Source organism: Orcinus orca, chromosome 10 (genome assembly GCF_937001465.1).
Source record: "Orcinus orca chromosome 10, mOrcOrc1.1, whole genome shotgun sequence".
In the NCBI taxonomy this organism is placed as follows: Eukaryota; Metazoa; Chordata; class Mammalia; order Artiodactyla; family Delphinidae; genus Orcinus; species Orcinus orca.
Genome location: NC_064568.1, coordinates 101,086,484 through 101,106,423, shown reverse-complemented (window position 1 = coordinate 101,106,423; position 19,940 = coordinate 101,086,484). Strand labels below are relative to the sequence as shown.

The window sequence follows — 19,940 nt, the reverse complement described above, 5'->3', positions numbered from 1 at the left end:
AGTCTTCTTGCAAGGCAGAAGCAGCTCAGCATGTGCCTGGCTTCAGCGTTCCTGGAAATCCTTCGAATTTTTACTACCATTTACAAATGTTAAGAAAATTTCATTTTCAGACAGGGCTTCAGGCATTGTTCTGAGGAGAACAGAGTTGAGATCCTTTGCCTTTCAACTTCAGGCCTAAACTAATCATGAATGTGAGGGAAGGTCTGTGTAGATGTAAATCATTTGTAAACGACAAGGTGCTAGCCTATGCAAATGTCAGCAATTAAAATTACTGATCATGTTTCTCCCTAAACTTGACTCAATTGTTAGGAAAAATAACTGTGAAACTTACAACAAGAAGGTATTTCAACCTTAGGAGGAGATTTTTTTCTTGGGGGTGGAGGTTGGGGGAGGAAGACACTGACAAATTTTTCTTTTGTAGAGACCAAAAAATCTTTTTATTTTGGAAAATTTTGAAGATACACAAAAGTGGAGATAATAGTAATATAAACTCTCACATATATACTTCCTAGTTTCAGCATATGGATTTAGAGTTTTCATTTACTCTCCGCCCCTACCCCCCAAAAATTGGATTATTTTAATCCCAGACGTCATATAATTTCAGTGCAAATATTTCACAATATACACCTAAAACACGAGAACTCCTTTTTTGAAATAGCACAATCACAAATCCACTCATGGTTAAACCAGTGACAATAATCCCTTGAGATTCTCTAATACGTAGTCAGCCAGTGTTCAAATTTCCCCAAATGTCCCATATTTACTTTTTATCAAATACATCTTCAACTTTTAAGGATCATGGCTGTTTTTAAGGAACTCACATAGCTGAAATCCCCTTGCAGTTCCTCCGAGAAATATTTCTTTAAATAAGTGCTTAGCCATGGAGTATTTTATCACAGATTCAACAATCAGTCCCCCTGGGCCTTTATTGAGATGGGCCCACACACTGTTCAACAGTATAGACAGGCTCTACTAAGACTTGTCTTGCCACCTCTTACTGGAGAGCAGCACCTTATAGTGCAAAGACCTGGGAGTCAGAAAACCTTGCTTGTAGTCTTAATTCGGTCATTACATAACTATACAACCTTGAGCAAATCCATTTTCTTCTCTGTCTCAGTTGCTAAGTCTGTGGAATGAGTGGGTTAGCCTGCGTACTCCCTACATTTCTTTGTGGCTCTTAAGGTTGAACATATTTGATTTGATGTTTAACTCATTTCAAATACTCTAACTTCATGATGTTGTTTGCAAGGATGAGAGCATGTCTATTACAGGAGAGAGCATGAAATCATAAAACCACTCAAATCCTGACCTTAGTTTCCTTGGGTAAGTCATTAACCTGGTTTCTAAGCCTCAATGCTATACTGTATTACAGTTATTTATTTTACTTATTCATCTCTTCTACCAGACGTAAACTTCCACAGGGTGGGAATTTCTCATATTCATCTTTCTATAATCAAAGCCTAGTGTCTGGAACCTGGTAGGAACTTGATAGACACTTGTTACATGAATGAATGTTTGGGTTTGCAATCTGAGGGGAAGTGACTGCTCCATCTACCTTGTAGGATTATTGTAGGGCGAATGCGTTGGTATATGAACATGTTCCTTTTATATTACATACTGAAAAATATTCAGTGTTATTATTTGTATTTGAAACATTCCAAGTAGAATATTGTATTCACTGATGGAAGTCCAACCTTGCCTCTAACCCTTGTTAAGGGATGAACGATAGGCATTTTTTTTCTTTCCTATGTTAAATTTCCTCTCTTTGGAAATTTTTATATGCCTTTCTTTCCTTCTTCTTCTTCTTTTTTTTTAAATTAAAATTACACTTCTAGGTACCCATCACCATTCTTTATTTTTTCAGTAATGATATTTGAGGGGAATTTTTTGGAGTAATCGGTTAGTAGCTTAGTGCCAGTCTAATTTGAATAAGGCATCTTTATTAACTTCCACAAATCAAAATATTGCAGGAGGTAGTGTAACAGCAACTGTATGTATCAGCTACATGCATTTTCTGATGAACTAAATGTCCCCTGAATTAGATGAAAAGATGCTCCCGATTCAGTTTCTACTGCAGCTGAATGGGACCAGTTCTGCCTATGATTTCCTTAAATGGGCTCTTTCTTTTTTGTTAGGTCACTAAGTTTAGTTTATCACTTAAAGATTCCAGATTATCCGCAGGCACAGTTTTGAAATGTGAACATTTCCCTTCACTGTGTTCCAATCTGGGACAACCCCTAGAGCAGCATTTCCTGAAAGGAAAATGAGTCCTCAGCAACGATGCTCACAAAACCAGTGACCGGACAGATACATTTAGGAAAGTCTGCATAACCTCTCCTTGGTGATTCCCAAACACCTTAGCACACGGAAGACTCTGAAAGGCCTTGCTGTAAAGCTATTTGTTGCATTTCTTGGTTGTATAACAAATATAGTTGTTTAACTCAGCATTTCTCAAACTTCCTGATTTCATGTCCCACTAAAAAAACAGTTCCAGTTAAACTAGGACTCAGTGATGCTACCAAATAGGACATTAGAGATGTCAAAATTTGAAAATATGTGCATCTTGGAATAGATGAAACGTGAACCTTTTTTCAAACATCACCTATGGACATACCGAGGATCTGGTGTTCTCTGGAACACTCTGGAAGCTACGCTTTAGCCTAGAGCTTTTACAATTATTCCAGAGGAAGACAGTAAAAGGGTATTTTTTTCCCATTAAGAAGTAAAAGAACTAAAAATTTTGAAGTTAAAAAAAAAGATAATTGGCCCTCCCTGTAACCTTTGGAGTCAACCAACCTCGAATAGAAAATGCTTGAAAAAAAAAATTCCACAAAGTTCCAAAAAGCAAAATTTGAATTTGCTGAAGGCCAACAACTATCTACAGAACATTTATTTTATTTATAATTATATTACATTAGGTGTTATAAGTAATCCAGAGGTGATCTGAAGTACAGGGGAGGATGTGCATCCGTTATATGCAAATATCACACCATTTTACATGAGTCTTGAGGACCCCTGGATTTTGGTATTGGCGGGGGTTCCTGGAGCCAAGACCCCTGATACCAAGGGACCAGTGTACTGCTCACTCGTTTTTGGTGCAAAATAGACCTTGTTCAGTTAAAAAGTAACTTCCAGGTTCACATCAGACTCTAACTGTCCAGCTGTCCTCAATGAGCTTGTAAAGTTCTTTAAATTAAGAAGTCATGTAATTAAATCATCCTGCGGGGTGACAGGTAGCTGACTTTCACCCGAAGCCACCCCTTTGCCTCTCAAGAGCCCCACACCCTGGGGCTTCCCCGGCGGTCCAGTGGCTAAGATTCCGTGCTCCCAATGCAGGGGACCCGGGTTGCATCCCTGGTCAGGGAACAAATCCCACATGCTGCAACTAAGACCCGGCACACCCAAATAAATAAATTTTTTTAAAAAAGAGCCCCACACCCTGAAGTGACTCAATTTCCTAACCCACGATTAAAATCCCTAGCACTGGGCTTCCCTGGTGGCGCAGTGGTTGAGAGTCCGCCTGCCGACGCAGGGGACACGGGTTCGTGCCCCGGTCTGGGAAGATCCCACATGCCGCGGAGCGGCTGGGCCCGTGAGCCATGGCCGCTGAGCCTGCGCGTCCGGAGCCTGTGCTCCGCAGCCGGAGAGGCCACAACAGTGAGAGGCCCGAGTACCGCAAAAAAAAAAAAAAAAAAAAAAAAAATCCCTAGCACTTCCCAAGCAATAGGTTTGGGCGTAAAGCATCAGTAACTCCACAGTGAGTCAGATGAAGTTTGTGAGTGCTGGGGGAAGGTTGGAGGATTCGTAAATCGGCTTCCAGAGGAAGGGGGCGGCGCCGGGCCGGGCTGTGCAGGCTCCTCGTACAGGAGTGCAAGGGCCCGACACAAGTCAGCCCGTTTCCATCCTTCCCCATCTTGCCAATCTGCCTCCGGAGGGTGTGCGGGCAGGGCTTCGGGGCCGGGGTGTCCCACCCCAGGCTGGCCCAGGCTTTCCATCTTCCCCTGATGCCCAAGTTCAGCCCCTCCGAATGCCTGAACCGGACGAGTCCATCTTTCTGGACGCGAAGTTGGGGCTTTCCCCAGGCCTCCGGGCTGGCAGGACCGGCAGGGGCCTCGCGCCGTCCTTCGGGACCGGAACAAACAGCCGCTGACCCCGGGAGGCCCGGGTCACCTTCACCCTCGCCTTGCCCTCCACCTCGCAGCCCTCTCCCCTCCGGGGGCCGGTCTCCACCGCTGGCCTCCCTCCGGGCGGGAGGGACACTTGTGCGAGCTCGGCCGCGCTTCCCGGGGCGCCGCATCCGCCGCCGAGATGCTGGCAGCTCGGGACGGCCCCGCGCGGCCCTCTCCTTATTTATCCACCCGGCAGTTTCCATGGCTCCGCAGCCATCCTCCGCCCCCTTCCCGGCGCACAGTCCGGCGGCGGGCGCGACGGGCCCGGTGGGGGCGGCGGAGGGCGTGCGCGGCGCCGGGACCGGGCGGCGCTCCCCAGTCTTACCCCCGGGGCGGCCGGGCCACTTTTGCAGCCCGGGCCCGGCCCCCGGCCCGCTCGCCTGCACCCCGATCTGCTCCCCGCCGGGCCTGTCGCCGGGGCCCCAGGCACAGCGCAGCCCCCGGCCCGGCCGGCGGCGCGGGGGAGGGGCGCGGCGCAGGCAAAGTTGCTGAGTTGCTTTGCACGCTCAGAAGTTGCAGCTGAGACGGCAGCTTCCCGCCCCCTTCCTGGACTCGGCGACTCGAAACACACACCCCACCCGTCGCCACCCGCTGCCTGCCCTCGCCCCCGCCGCCCCGGCCCGGACTCGGCAGCATCCCCGCCCGGCGCCCGCCAGGAGCCCAGGTTTCCAGCGGAGTCGGGTTGGGGGCGGGCGCACCCCACCTCCCCGCTCCGTCCGAGGGAGGGGGAAGCGGCGGCGGGCGGATCGCCGCGCGACCAGGGCGCTTTCGCACTTTGTAAAGCTGACCAGTTGGGTAGGGGTCGCCCCCCGACCCCCGCGCCCTCCCCGGGCGAAGCGGGGTTTGCAGAGCGAGAACCGGGCAGTGTTCCCATCGCCTCCCGCGGGGGTTTTCGCCAGGCAGGCGGGAGGGGCTCCGCTAAGGGGCTGAGGTCGCCAACAGGTGCTCGCGAGCCCATGTGACGGGGGAGGGGCCGCGCAGGGGAAGCCGGGGTGGAGGTGGGGTGGGGGTGGCGGCGGGCTCCCTCCCTCCTCTCTTCTCCCCCTCCCTCCCGGTCCCCCGCGGAGCCCGACGCCGCGCGCACCCCGCCCGCGGCGGCCTAGGGAGAGCTCGCGGGTGGCTCTCCGGGGCGCTGGTGCCCTCGCGGCCTGCCCGGGAGGAGGAGGAAGAGGAGGGGGAGGGAGGGGATGCGAAAGTGGGTCAGGAATGTAACTGGACGCTGCGCACCCGCACGCACCTCCTCCCCCGCCCCCATACCGGCAGCGGCGGCCCGCGCAAGCCTTGGAAAGCGAGTCTTTTGCCGTTGTGGTTCCCCAGCCTTATCGGTGGACGGTTACCAGGGGATCCCGAGGGATGTGTTTCCCTGTGACCCTTTGGGAAGAAAAACTTAGTTGCCTCAGTAACCGAGCTTGGCTTGGATGGGAGGATGCAGTGAATGTTCTAGGTGAGCCTGAGGGTGAAGAGGCGGCAGTTGCACTAGGGAGCGGATTAACTTTTCTTGTTACTGAACCAAGACGTGAAAGAAAAGCTGGAGAGGAGGTGGGTTTTTGCCCTGCTTCTTGTGTGTTTGTTTGTTTGTTTGTTTTTCTGCCGTCTCAGAGAACATAAATTCAACATCTTTGCGTTAGAGTTTGAGTCTCCCAAATGCAGGCCCGGGCTGCCATAAGTTTACCAACGTTCTTAGCAAACGCTCCCTTTGAAGTTGGTACCTTCGAGTCGGCAGAAGCAGGGGACAGGGACAGTGACAGTTTTGTATTTGAGGAAGGCCTGAGAAACAAACATGGAAAGGCCTTTATTAAAAGGAGAAGAAAAAAATCAGCAAAAAACCCCCCAAACTCAACCCTCCTCAAAGCAGGAGAAATGAGAGCAGTCCAGTTAGTTCCCTCCGGAGCCCAGTGGCACCTCACACCCCGAGCATGTGATTAGGAGAGGGAGGGTCCAGCTTTTAAAGAGATGGGCTTTGGGTTTGGGTGCTGGTGATGCAAGCAGAGTCAAGGAAGAAATAACAGTAAGCAATGAGATTGCGAAGCACTGCAGCCCGAACCCTTCTTGAGCACCTTTCCAGAGAGCTGTCGCATTCTTCCTTCTGCTGGTTTGGTCCAGGAGACCTCAGTTACAGAGTGCAGGCTAGGGCTGCGGAACCAAGGCCCAGAAAGCCGCGAAGCTTCAGGCTCCGAAGAAACTGCTGGAGTTTTACTCAAGAAGCCAGGAGGGGTGTGTTATCCTCTAGAGAGATCCTAAGAGTTAGCCGAAGAAAAGCTAGCTGACTTAGCACTTAATGTAAATTTCTGTTTCCAAAGCAACCCTAGAGAAAGAAAACTAAATTGAGATGCATTTTGCATGAAAGAGTCTATGTTCATAGGAAGCAAAAATTGGTCAGTTGAATTTCGGTAAACTGAATCATAGTCTACGTTTATATGTAAAAGAGGAGGTTATTTTGTGATGAAAACTTTTGTGGAGATCTAACCATCCCTAGTCTATTTTTATTTTATTTTTTAACTTTGTTGTGTTTTCTCAGTAAAATGGGAGTAAGAATAATAATGCTTGATCTGCTTTGGGGTAGTAGACTGGACTTTTCCTATTACTTTCTAGATAGAGGATCTTCAGTTCAACTGGCAAAAGTCTTTATTTTCGCTTATGGTGTTTTCCTGAACTGTACAACAGCTGAAGCTGGAAACGGACCAATTCCATACCCTGGATAGTCTTGCATTTGAATGAAAATGGCAGAGTTATGCAGAACTTTTCTGGAAACTTGAAAAAAAAATGAAGACGTTCATGATCTTAGATTTGGTCACCCTGTTAGGGAGCATGATTTCCTTCTGTGTGAGATAATGAGACTGTCAAATCTTGGTTCAAACCAGCATTGTTGCTATAGAAATGAATTGAAAATTTAAGTAGAAAATGAAGTGGCAGACTTCCTTTTTCCCCCCATCCCTTCTCCCCACGCCTCAATTTCTTCTACATTCATGAAACATTTCTATGTAGGGTGATCTTCATTTTAGTTATAAATCAGATCTATAAAGCAAGTTAAATTAAGGAATAAATATCTGTTAAGAAAGGATTGACAATAGAGTCCTTAATATTGTGTGTTCTTGTATATTTAAAACGTGTTACATAATTTGGGGGGCACTTTTCAAGAAATCGCCTATGTGTAGCAGGTTTCCACATAGATTATTTTGGACAATGCATTTGTAACTGTTTACTCACTGCTACCCCCAAAATATTTTTTTCAGTGAACATGTGCTTTAAACATTTTAGCCACCTATTTTGTCTAGCACTGTGTTAACTTAAGCACTGTGGAGATTACACAGTGGAGAGAGGCATGTTCATGTTCCTAAAAAGACTGAAGTCTAATATGTTTTAGTTGGGGGTGGTTACAGCTAGATGATAAATATAAGAAGTTTAACAGTTCAGGAGTTAAAACACCAGGAAAAAATATGTGCCTATATGCATAAGAAGAGATGATGGATTCATAGATGAAAGTTAAAATGAGTTGAGAAGTAGAATGAGAGATTAAAAACATTCTTTTCCTTCTATTTATTCTCTAAAATAGTAGCAGTGAACCTGTATTGTTTCTGTGTAAGAATGAGGGTTTGCTCTTTTTTAGGGAGATGTTGCCAGACAGCTAGTGTACAATTGACTGTCAATGAAGTCAGTCGCACAGTGCTCAGGAACTTCCAGGGAGGGGCAGAGGGCAGAGGGTGAAAGGGAAGGTAAAAGGGAGAGGGCAAACCCTTACTTAGCAAGGGCTCAGATGTGGCAGTGCTGGGTGTGTCCTGGGTAGCCGTGAGGTGGCAGCCATCAGGAAGTGCTCCCGAGGGAGTTGGTAGAACTTGAACTTAGGCCGTCCAGGGTGGACATGATTTTAATAGCTAGAGAAGGACAGACCTTCCTAGTGGTAGAAGGAAGATAAGCCGCGAGGCAGGAAGTTGCAGGGAACATTGGGGGAATTTGAATGGATCGTCTTTGCTCCTGGAGATGGATCAAGTATGAAATTTGTCATTTGAATGATAGGTTTAGGGACAGACCAGTTAGGGACCTTGAATGCCTGGGCCACTGTTGGTGTTAGGACTTCATCTGCAGGTAATGGGGAATTGTGACAGGATTTTGAGCAAGGAAAATACATGGTCACTGTTGGATTTGGGGAAGGTTAATCTTGTGCGTTTTGTTGGGAATGGGAGGTCAGGGACCATGAGTGGCTATTGCCACTGGGACCCAAGGGCCTGGACAAGGGTTGTATCAGTGGGACCTTGGTTGGAAGGCGATGCTTGGAGAGTTATTTATTTTCTTTTATTTATCTTATTTATTTATTTTTGGCTGCATGGGGTCTTCGTTGCTGTGCACGGGCTTTCTCTAGTTGCAGTGAGCGGGGTCTACTCTTCATTGTGGTGCCTGGGCTTCTCATTGCAGTGGCTTCTCTTGTTGCGGAGCACGGGCTCTAGGCGCGTGGGCTTCAGTAGTTGTGACGCGCGGGCTCAGTATTTGTGGCTCACGGGCTCTAGAGCACAGGCTCAGTAGTTGTGGCGCCCGGGCTTAGTTGCTCTGAGGCATGTGGGATCTTCCCAGACCAGGGCTGGAACCCGTGTCCCCTGCATTGGCGGGCGGATTCTTAACCACCGCGCCACCAGGGAAGTCCCGTGAGTTGTTATAAATGGAAAATTGACAGTACTTTATAGTGTTTGGATGTGGACCTGAAGCATCCAAGATGACTGCGGATTTAAATCTAGATGCCTTGGCAGGTGGTACTATGAACAGAAATTGGAACAGGAAGGCAGTGTTTAAGGTAAATTGAAGGGTTGATTTCAGAAGTGGAATTGGAAGCCGTGATTGGCAGCTGGGTTTAGGTGATTTAGGGAGGACGGATGGGTCTTGGCTGAAAGTAGAGATGTGAGTCACCTACACAGAAGTAAGTGATGATTGGTCCTAAATTTGAACTTGGTGGCAAAGGACGAGTTTTAGGGTACGTTCATGATTAGAATTTATATATATACCTATATACATATGTATACATTCCAAAATTCTCCTGGGAATTCCCTGGTGGTCCAGTGGTCAGCACTCTGTGCTTCCACTACAGGGGGTACAAGTTCGATCCCTGGTGGGGGAACTAAGATCCCTCAAACCGTGCAGCAAAAAAAAAAAAAAAAAAGATTCTCCTCCTTCCTTGTAAAGCACTAGAAGGTAGTCATTCCTGAGGCTTTAGTTAGAGCCAATCTACTGAATCAGCATTGTGGTAACCCAAGTACTTTACCTAGTAGCTCCCAAACCCGGCTCAACAGATTAAGGGGTACAACCCCATAGGCACTGAATCAGAATCTCCCGGGCTGGCAGGCTGTGTGTTATATAAGCGTTACAGGCCACTCTGATACAGATTCCTCTTGGGGAACCAGTGCCTCCGTCAGTGTGTTCTACAACCTGAGACCTCCCGGGAGCCTCCCGTCTCTCCCCAGGAGAGCAAGAGTTCTTCCTTTTCACGTGTTAGTTTCAACCTGTTCTCGTGCTTTTGTATCTGATGGACAGCCATTGATAGGCAATGCTGGAAGTTGTATTTATATCCAGAGGACCTGCTGCTTTACAAATTTAGCACGGGTTTGCAAGCCTGGATGGATGTGTCAGAAGAGCTCTGCCCTGCTAGTTAGGAAGGAGGTTTGGGGCTGAAGCGCTGTGTTCGGGGCTGACTCACACTCTGTCCATCGAAGTATGTCGAGATGATGCAATAGACCGGGCCCTGGGCAGACTACTTCCTGTACCTTTGGATACGTAGACCCCGGGCCTGGTATTTGGCAATATTCTCGGGAGGAGACTGACTGTTTGGCTTATCCTCTTCAAGGGAGCTGAGTAGTCAGAGGTAAGGCGGGGCAAGCTGTGAGCTCTAAACAGCAGTCTAGAGTTGAGAGAGAACCAGCCCAGTTTAGAGAGAATGGAGAGTCAGGAATTCAGGGCTGGATTTCTAAAGGGTGATGACCGTTGACACCTTTTTCAAGGAATACTTGTCTATCTGTGTATCTCATTGCTTTATTGTCACAAAAAACAAATGTCTGTCCTTTTGAGCGGCAGCAAACATTTTGTCACTTCAGTTAACCAGATGCCGATTATCCGGCTGCAAGGTGTCATTTGCTCTTTTTTATCCTTTCCTGTTTATAAGCTATAAAGAGACAAATTCTCGTGTCCGTATTATTACATGTCTGGTGCACTAGCAGGCAGACACTAATGATTAAAATTCATGGTGGAGGTCGGAGGGGCAGCATCCTCTCCCTGCAGAAGCCAATGGTGGGGTTTTTTTCTCGTTGACCTTTTACTTTACCCCTACCAAACAACAGTAGAAAATGATGGAATCAGGGTTGTTGTTTTTTTTTTAATTGTGGTAAAGTACATATAACATAAAATGGACCATCTTCGACAACTTTAAGTGTGCAGTTCAGTACTGTTAAGCACATTCACGTTGTTATGCAATGGAATCTAGGCCTTGAACTTCATTTAGAATATAAGGGAGTATTCTAAACATATCAGAAAATGAAACCCAAGGTACTCAAGAAACTGTGAGTGAGAGAGGATGGTATAAGATGCAGACCCTTAGAGCACTCATGTGAGAGGTGAGAGATGGCAGTAGATGGATGGCCCGTCTGCGGGATGGGCTTGTCCGAGAACATCCTTTTCAGCAGCTCTTTGTGAAGTTAGACTACAGGGGGGAAAAGGCGATTTTGTGCTTGAGATTTCTTTAAGAAGCCAGAAATTGGGCTAGCATCATTTTCTTTTTAATTTTTAAAAATTTTATTGAAATATAGTTGATGTACAACGTTGTATTAATTTCTTCTGTATAGCAAAGTGACTCAGTTATACATCTATGTATATATTTTTTTCATATCCTTTTCCATTATGGCTAGCATCTTGATACACAGATTTTAAAGTCTTCTTGAAGCTCTGAGTGTAAAATGAAAGCACTCAAATGAGAATTTACAGCATCTAATTTACACAATTTTCTAGCGTCTCCAGAGTTTGTTTTGTGTATTCTGCGGCGTGTATAGAGTTTTGTACACGTTTTGCATTCTCTTGATCACACTGAGGGGTAGGTAGTATTTACTGCTGTTGTCCTAGTTCTCCTAGTGACATGTATCTTATTATTATTTATGAAAATATGGGTATTAACAGCCAAAAAACTTCTAAATGAGCAAGAACCTCTAAATTTATGAGCATGTCAATGATCACATGGTAAATAGAATGATTTTTAAGGTTAAATAGGTAAGATTCACAAGAAAGATTGGAGACATGATTGCTGTTCACTTTTTTCCCCCCATTAGAAATTTATTTTCACAACCCCTTACTGTTTGCACTCATTCCTAATACCCACAAAACAGGTTTCAAGTTGCTCAGTCCAACAGGATGTCAGCCGCAGTTCCAAAGAAGCTGTGGGTTCGTGTTTTACCAAAGGAAAGATGCTTCATTTCTCTCTCACAGCTTTGGGAATTTATGGCTTGTTTAACAACCCTCCGTTTAAAAAGTGCTGCTGAATTTGAGAAAACTTACAGAATGGCTCTGAGTTTATCTTATTCCAAACTGCTTTAGTAAACTTTTGCTTATCAGCCCTGTGAAGATGTGTTAAAAACCAGCTTGGCAACGTTTTTTTCATATAGCATGCTAGAGGGCCTTGAGAAAAGAGTTTTGAAGCAATATCAGCATTGGGACTAAAACGGAACACTTTTCAACAAGAATCCTCATATGTTTCTCTGCATTTGGAGAACTCATCTTTTAAAAGCCAAGATTTCATAGTAGGACTGAATTACCAGTGGAAGGTTTTCCTACGGTAGCAATAACAGGCAAAGGCCATTAGAATTTCACGAAGAACTTGGAAGATGGTTTCTTTTGTATGGATACCTACCTATTCACAATCCTGCGCCCACGCATGACACCAATATAATTTACTGAATTCTGTTTAGAAGCAGTCTTTAAAAAAAATATATTTATTTTTGGCTGCGTTGGGTTTTCGTTGCTGCGCGCAGGCTTTTCTCTAGCTGCGGCGAGCGGGGGCTGCTCTTCGTTGCGGTGCGCGGGCTTCTGTTGTTGCGGAGCACGGGCTCCAGGCGCGCGGGCTTTAGTAGTTGTGGCTCGTGGGCTCTACAGCGCAGGCTCGGTAGTTGTGGCGCGCGGGCAGAGTTGCTCCGCGGCATGTGGGATCTTCCCGGACCAGAGGTCGAACCTGTGTCCCCTGCCAATGCAGGCGGATTCTTAACCACTGCGCCACCAGGGAGGTCCTAGAAGCAGTCTTTATGTAGATTTTTGAATACTTTGCACTCTGATGGTATTGAAATACAGATTTCAGACGAGAGCTCTCTCTAAAGGATTACTTTGAGAGTCACGGAGTTATTTTTTATAAGGTACAGTCACTCGAGAGATTTGAAGGATATGAATCAACAGTTTTGTACTGCAGTTTTAGAACATGTTTGTCCTTGAAGCCATGAGCTTCAGCTGATTTGCCAAAGGAAAGCAGCAGTTAATTCATGTTGCTCCGTCATTAATCTACAGAAAATGAAAGTTCAGATGGTCCTGGGAGTCTAACATATCTCAATTTTGTTTTCTTTTAAAGCTGAGTTCTTACATTTTACTAGAAAAATAGTCCAGCTTTTAAAGTAGACAATCCAGCAGTCGACAGGTGCCTGTGTTACGGTGGAACCCTGTGATGCCGAATGTAGGACATTTCTGTGCTGTGTGTTAGTACAGAACCTTCCTGCTCCATCACCGTGCCCTTCGCTTTGTCGTTTCTGTGTTGAACAGGGCCTTCACCCTCCTGAAATGTCAGCCGACGCCTCAAACTCGTGTGTGTTTTCCCTTTGATTACCTTGGTTCTGGGCCAGCCTCGTATTCGACACATCCAGCATAGGCAGTAGAGCTGCTTCTTGATGTTGAGCTGTTAATCTTTTTATTGTTTCCTGTCACTTTTCCCCATAATTGATCCTCTTGAGCCCAAGGGGGGGAAAATGATGAAAATGACTTTGAAAACAGCTTTGAAAAGGAGTATTTTATGTTGGACTTGGGTCTTACCTGAGACGGTAAGACAATGGAAAAAGCACAGTCTGCTTCGTAAGGCAGAACCTCAGCCCTCACACCGAGTGAGCTAGATTCGAATGGATGCTTTGCAGGAGAAGTGAAGAGGGTTTTCCTGGTGTTTTTGCAGTGACTCAGACATGAGGGAGTGAGGGATGGCGAGAACTCGCAGGTGGTTTGCATTTAGTTCTATGCAAAGGCTACAGAATGAGGTCCTCTTTCCTATGGAATTAAAAATACAATTCTTTTTGAGCTGTAGGCTTTCTCGTATATTCTCTCCCCAATATTCCCTCTGTCCCACATTCAATTCACTAATTCTTGCTTTGGCTTTGGAAGCTCTGCCTCTACCCAGCCCTGGAGTGTGCCAGGTCGCCCACTGGAATTTGAGAAGAAAATATTAGAACCTCAATTGTATTTTTAGCTTGTCCTTTTTTTTTCTTTTTCAGTTTGTTAAAATTGTGGTAAAAAAGATATAACATAAGATTTGCTATCATGATCATTTTTAAGTGTACAATTCAGTGGCATTAATTACATTCACAATGTTATGCAACCATCACCACTGTCTATTTCCAAAACTTGTCATCACCCCAGACAGAAACCTGCACCCATTAAGCAACAACTCCCCACGTCCATCTTGACTCTCTAATCTACTTTGTCTCGTATGCCTGTTCTAGATATTTCTTATGAGTGGAATCATACAATGTATGTCCTTTGGGGTCCGGCTTATTTTTTTGCATAATATTTTCAGAGCTCATCTATGCTGTGTCATGTGTTAGTACTTCATTTCTTTTTATGGCTGAATTATATCCTATTATATTGACTGTGTATAGTACATTTTGTTTATCTGTTCATCAGTTGATGGACATTTGGGTTGTTTCTACACTGGCTATTTTGAATAATGCTGCTGTGAACATGGGTATAAAAGTGTCAGTGGAAATCCCTGTGTTCAGTGGTTTTGGGTATATGTTGAATATTTACCTAACACTGGAATTGCTGGGTCATGTGGTAGCTCCACGTTTAACATTTTGAAGAACTGCCGAACTGTTCTCCCCCGTGGCTGTACCAATTTATATTCCCAGTAGCAATATACGAGGGTTGCAATTTCTCCACATCATTTCCAGCCCTTGTTATTTTCCATTTTTTTATTATAGCCGCCCCAGTGGATCTGAAGTGGTATCTTGTGGCTTTGATTTCCATTTCCCTGATGACTAATGATACTGAGCATCTTTTCATGTGCTTATTGGTCAGTAGTATGTTTTCTTTGGAGAAATGTCTATTAAGTCCTTTGCATTGTGCATTCTTGTATATGTTTCGTAATGCCTAAGAGTAGTATACAGTTTATAAATTAAAATATACATATGCTAGGATATATGCAAGGTGTTTTTTAAAGATGGGGGATGTACTTTTTGAAAGTTTGGGATGTACTTTTTTTTTTTTTTTTTTTTTGCGGTACGCGGGCCTCTCACTGTTGTGGCCTCTCCCGTTGCGGAGCACAGGCTCCGGACGCGCAGGCTCAGCGGCCATGGCTCATGGGCCCAGCCGCTCCGCGGCATGTGGGATCTTCCCGGACCGGGGCACGAACCCATGTCCCCCGCATCGGCAGGCGGACTCTCAACCACTGCGCCACCGGGGAAGCCCTGGGATGTACTTTTTAAAAGTCCATTATTATGGACTATAAAAATGATCTATTTTATTTCTTAGTGCCTAACCTTAGCAGGAAAATACTCATGAAAATTCCTAAGCTTACTGGGGCGGGGGGTGGGGAGCGGAATCCTATTTGGTCAAATGTAATGTGTTTACTGGAGCCGCCATATGAAACTAACCACAGGGTCCCAGGAATATCTTTTGGGATGTTTTCTTTCCGTACTTAAGAAAGTAAATCTCCGTGGCTGGTTTTCAAGTTAGACTTGGCTATGCTCAATCCTATTTTGTGGTTAATAATGGCATTTCAGGGTTCTAGCGTATCTTATTAAGAGATGGAAATGGTTTTTCATGCCATGTCACATAGGGGAGCCAGAAGGCATAGAATGAATCTAAAGGAAGAGGCTTAGCTCTAAAATAATAATGATGATGATGATGATACTTATTATGTCATTTATAAAACTAATTTGATTGTATAAAGAGATTAGCTTTGGGGGGATTTAACTGGCCTATGTAATGACCCAGTAAAAGCATTTTAGGCCTTGGATTTTTTTAAAAAAGCGGATTGGTTTTCCCATTGTTGTTCTATTCTCTGAAAGTAAACTTTGTGCAGTTACCCTAAAATGCCAACTTCTATCAAGGGCGTGACATCACCATCCTAGTACATCCTGGTGTATTTCTTGGAAAGTGTCCACACTGGCAGGCGTTTTCCAAATAAAACATTTGTTTCAGTAAACAAGTGTTTTACCCGGCAGCCCAAGTGGAGAATTTTAAAACCAGTGTTTGTTTTGCAAGCAAACATTTTGTTTCAATCCTTGCAGCTAAACAAGTGGGTAAGATTTAAGTGGCCTCCTGGTAAAAACAAATGCAGACCATTTTCAGAAAACTTCGGCTGAGCAGAAATCTATTTGCTGTTAGAGTGTGAGTTTAGACATTCAGGGAAATAATTGGTACTTTCTATAGAGTTCTGTACTTAGTTTCAGTCAGAGTGGAAAGTCTTAGGTCTGGGTAAAGGCTCTGAATTTTTTTTTTAAGGCAAAAGATGAAGAAATATAAAAGAATCATGAAAAGTATTCGTTTTGCATATTTAAATTTTATAGCTTGCCTTTGAAATGTGACTAAACCATCATCAGGTATTCGCTCTGCATTTGTTACCGCTTTTCTAATTATTTTGATGGTAATTCCTCCAATGTGTCATCGAATCCAACATCCACGTTAATTATCAGCCTTCACCTTTTGACTTTTATAAAAATTGTGGTATAATCAGACTTTGGTGAGCTGTTATTACTCTTACTTAGGGTTCCTTGTAATCGAACATTCATTCTGTCTTTGATGGACTATCTTTTGGAATACGTCTTCCAATTTTTTACATTTGAAAGTTTGCTTGTGATGTGCTTTTCTCTTTGTTTGTTTGTTTGTTTTGTGGTACGTGGGCCTCTCACTGCTGTGGCCTCTCCTGTTGCGGAGCACAGGCTCCGGACGCGCAGGCTCAGCGGCCATGGCTCACGGGCGCAGCCGCTCCGTGGCATGTGGGATCTTCCTGGACCGGGGCACGAACCCGTGTCCCCTGCATCGGCAGGCGGACTCTCAACCACTGCGCCACCAGGGAAGCCCGTGCTTTTCTTTTTAAAAAGCAGGCCTCTTTCCTAATCAGGACATAGGCAGTATTGCACCTTCTTAAGAGGATAATCAGAAATTTTGATATATAGCATATATGCAGAAGAGTATTAAAAAAATATATATATATGTTTTAATTAGCAAGTGGACATGCATGTAACCCCCATCCACATTCAGCAATAGAACATAGCCTTAGAATGTTCTCCGCTTTAAAACCACCTCCCTCTTCCGTCCGTAGGAAGTTTACAGCTGTGTAGGTATCCTTAAATGACATTTAGTTTTGCAAGTGCTTGGTGTATATTACATTTTACCTGTTTGTTTTCATCAACGATATAATCACAAGACTTAGCCACGCTGATGCCTGGACCTGTGGTTCAGTCGCTGTTGTTGTTTGGGGTTCCTGTCCCGTTGATGTGGCCATTGGAGCTGTTTGCAGCTTTTGGGTCCTACGATAAAGGCCGTCAAGAGCATTTATATATATATATGGCTTCTAGTACCGTTGTGCAGAAGTTTCTCTAGGGTGCATGTGGTGTGGCGTGGGCGGTGGATTGTTGGGTCGCGGGTATTTGTAATTTTAACTTTACTGTAACTCCAGCCTGTTTTCCGAAGTGCTTGGTTCAGTCTGTGCTCCTTCTGACAACGATTGGGAGTTCTTACTGCTTCACATCTTCACCAGAACTTGGTATCCTTAGACTTTGTCATTTCTGCCGGTCTGATGAATATGAAATGGTGTCGTATTGTGGTTTTAATTTGCTTTTCCCCGATTAATAACAAGGCTTATTGGCCATTTTAATACTCCTTTTTCTTAAGAGCTTTCCCATTTTTCTATGGATTGTCTTTTTCTTACTAATTTGTAGGCTTCCTTTATATATTTTGGAATGAGTCTCTAGTTGATTATACGTGTTGCAAATAACGCCTTCCACCTTGACTTGTCTTATTATTCCATTTACGATGCCTTTGCATGCTCACAAACTCTTAATATTATTAGATTTATCAATGTTTTTCCTTTATGGTCAATATTTTTCTTTCTTTCTTCCTTCCTTCCTGCCTGCCTGCCTGCCTGTCTGCCTTTCTCTCTTTCTTTTTGGCTGCGTTGGGTCTTTGTTGCTGCACGTGGGTTTTCTCCAGTTGCGGCGAGCGGGGGCTACTCTTCGTTGCGGTGCGCGGGCTTCTCATTGCAGTGGCTTTTCTTGTTGTGGAGCACAGGCTCTAGGCACGTGGGCTTCCTAGTTGTGGCACACGGGCTCAGTAGTTGTGGCTCACGGGCTCTAGAGCGCAGGCTCAGTAGTTGTGGCGCACGGGTTTAGTTGCTCCGCGGCATGGGGGATCCTCCCAGACCAGGGCTCAAACCCGTGTCCCCTGCGTTGGCAGGCAGACTCCTGACCACTGTGCCACTGGGAAAGTCCCTTCTATCTTGTTGAAGAAATTCTTCCCTCTCCCAGGTTCATGAAGCTATTCTCCTGTATTCTCTAGAGTTGTGCCTTTCGCGTGTGATTTCATTGTATTTTATTTATCTGAAACTGATTTTTGTGAATGTTCTAAGGTAGGAGACTATTTTCATTTTTTGTCTATTTAGGTACCATTTGTCTGTTTATTTACGTATCCACATAACCTGGAATACTTACCACCTATGTCATCAACCACGTGGCCATTTGTGCTATGTCTGTTTCCGTGCTCTCTACTCAACTCCACTGGTCTCTTTGTCGATCCCTTAATTATCACAGCCTCACAGTGAGTCCTGATGCCTGGGAGGGCCTGTGCTTCCATTAAGTATGTCTTGGTGTTCTTGGCTTTTTGCCTTTCTATATAAATTTTAGAAACAGAACAAATTCCCTAACAGAACCTGTTGGAGTTATTATTAGGACTGCACTGAATTTGTAGGCCTGACATGTTTACAACAGCGAGTCCACCACATCGAAAGGCGGGGTGTAGTCTTTAAAGAATGGTGCCCAAAATAACAAACCATAAAAAAAAAAAAAATGGGGCTTCCCTGGTGGCGCAGTGGTTGAGAGTCTGCCTGCCGATGCAGGGGACACGGGTTCGTGCCCCGGTCCGGTAAGATCCCACATGCCGCGGAGCGGCTGGGCCCGTGAGCCATGGCCGCTGAGCCTGCGCGTCCGGGGCCTGTGCTCCGCAGCGGGAGAGGCCACAGCAGTGAGAGGCCCGCGTACCACAAAAAAAAAAAAAAAAAAAAAAAAAAAAAAAAAATGGCGCCCACCTTCCTGTGTGCAGATCCCGACCCCACTCTTCACTGGCCACGTGGCCCTGCAGAAGCTCCGTGAGCCTCAGTTTCCTTATTTGTAAAATAGGGATCGTAATAGTACCTACCTTACAGGATAATTGAGAGGATTAAATGACTAAATGTGTTGCATATAATATGTGGAGGGTGCTTAAAATACGTCTGGCACAGTCAGTCCATGTTATATAAGTATTATACACGGACACTGATTTCTTCATGCTTAGTTATATCATTTTCACTGTCCCAAGAAAGTTTTATAATGTTCTGTATAAAACCATATATAATATATAAAAAATACATTGCTACATATACATATAACATGCAGAAATATGTGTAATAATATTCCTGGGAAACTTAACCATTTGATGCTATTGTAAATGGTATTTTAAAAGTTTTTTGGGGGGGGTGTACAGATTATTGTGTTTTTCTTTAGTATGTTTTGTGAGCTGATTATGGTTATCTTTGATGAAGAATTATTAAGTGCTCGTGTTGCATAAGATACTTCTTGGAGCAGACAAGCAATGTGGACACTTCCATCTGGGTGATTGCCCATCATACTTGGTTTCATGGGATTGAACATTTTCCCATTTTGCATAATTTTAAACGGTTGTATCCTATTGACATCTGTTGTGGAAACCCATACGAGAGTTTTGGCAGCTTGGTTCATTTTATCTTGCATATCAGGCTGCTTTCAGTTCGTTATTTCTTTTCAAGCTATGAACTCATTCTAGTTCCACACTTGATCACGCGCTTGAGATCGCGCGTTTTATTTCCAGTGCTCTTCCTTTCCCCGAAATTCTGTCCTAAAGATGCCACACCCTTTGAGATTGGAGTCACAGCTTCACACCTCGACTTGCATCCACTGCAAGTGACAATCCTCTGGGTGAAAACTCACATTGTTCCTTTGCCGTTCTTTTGTCACACGTGTCACACACGTCTCTAAGGAGTTCTCATTTTTTAAAGAAGAAAGGAAAGGGAAAGGAATATACATATGTATATGTACCTCTCTCTCTGTATAGGTTCCCCTCAACTTGTCTGCCTCTGGTTTCAGTTCTCACCCCTCTGGTCACGTGGCAGTTCTGCCCCACGTGGGAGGTGAAGCCCCAAGCTCTGTATGATTTCATTTTGTGTCGCAGAAGGCAGAAACTCAAAGTGAAACCAACAAGAAAACCAATGTGTTCTTAATGGTTTTTACCCAAACCATAAATCCGTTTCTTGGAGGGAGAGGGGAATCACCA

The 19,940-nt window shown here is 44.8% G+C and overlaps 1 protein-coding gene across 2 annotated transcripts in view; it reads left to right on the top strand.

Annotated features, from left to right (window-relative positions):
- Positions 1-5,235: 5,235 nt before the first annotated feature.
- RREB1 (ras responsive element binding protein 1) overlaps positions 5,236-19,940 on the top strand; it is a 180,139-nt gene continuing 165,434 nt past the window's right edge. For both annotated transcript variants that reach the window (XM_033408070.2, XM_033408066.2), the window contains exon 1: positions 5,236-5,708. The gene's annotated coding sequence lies outside the window, so the exon portion shown is untranslated. The remainder of the gene's footprint in view (positions 5,709-19,940) is intronic.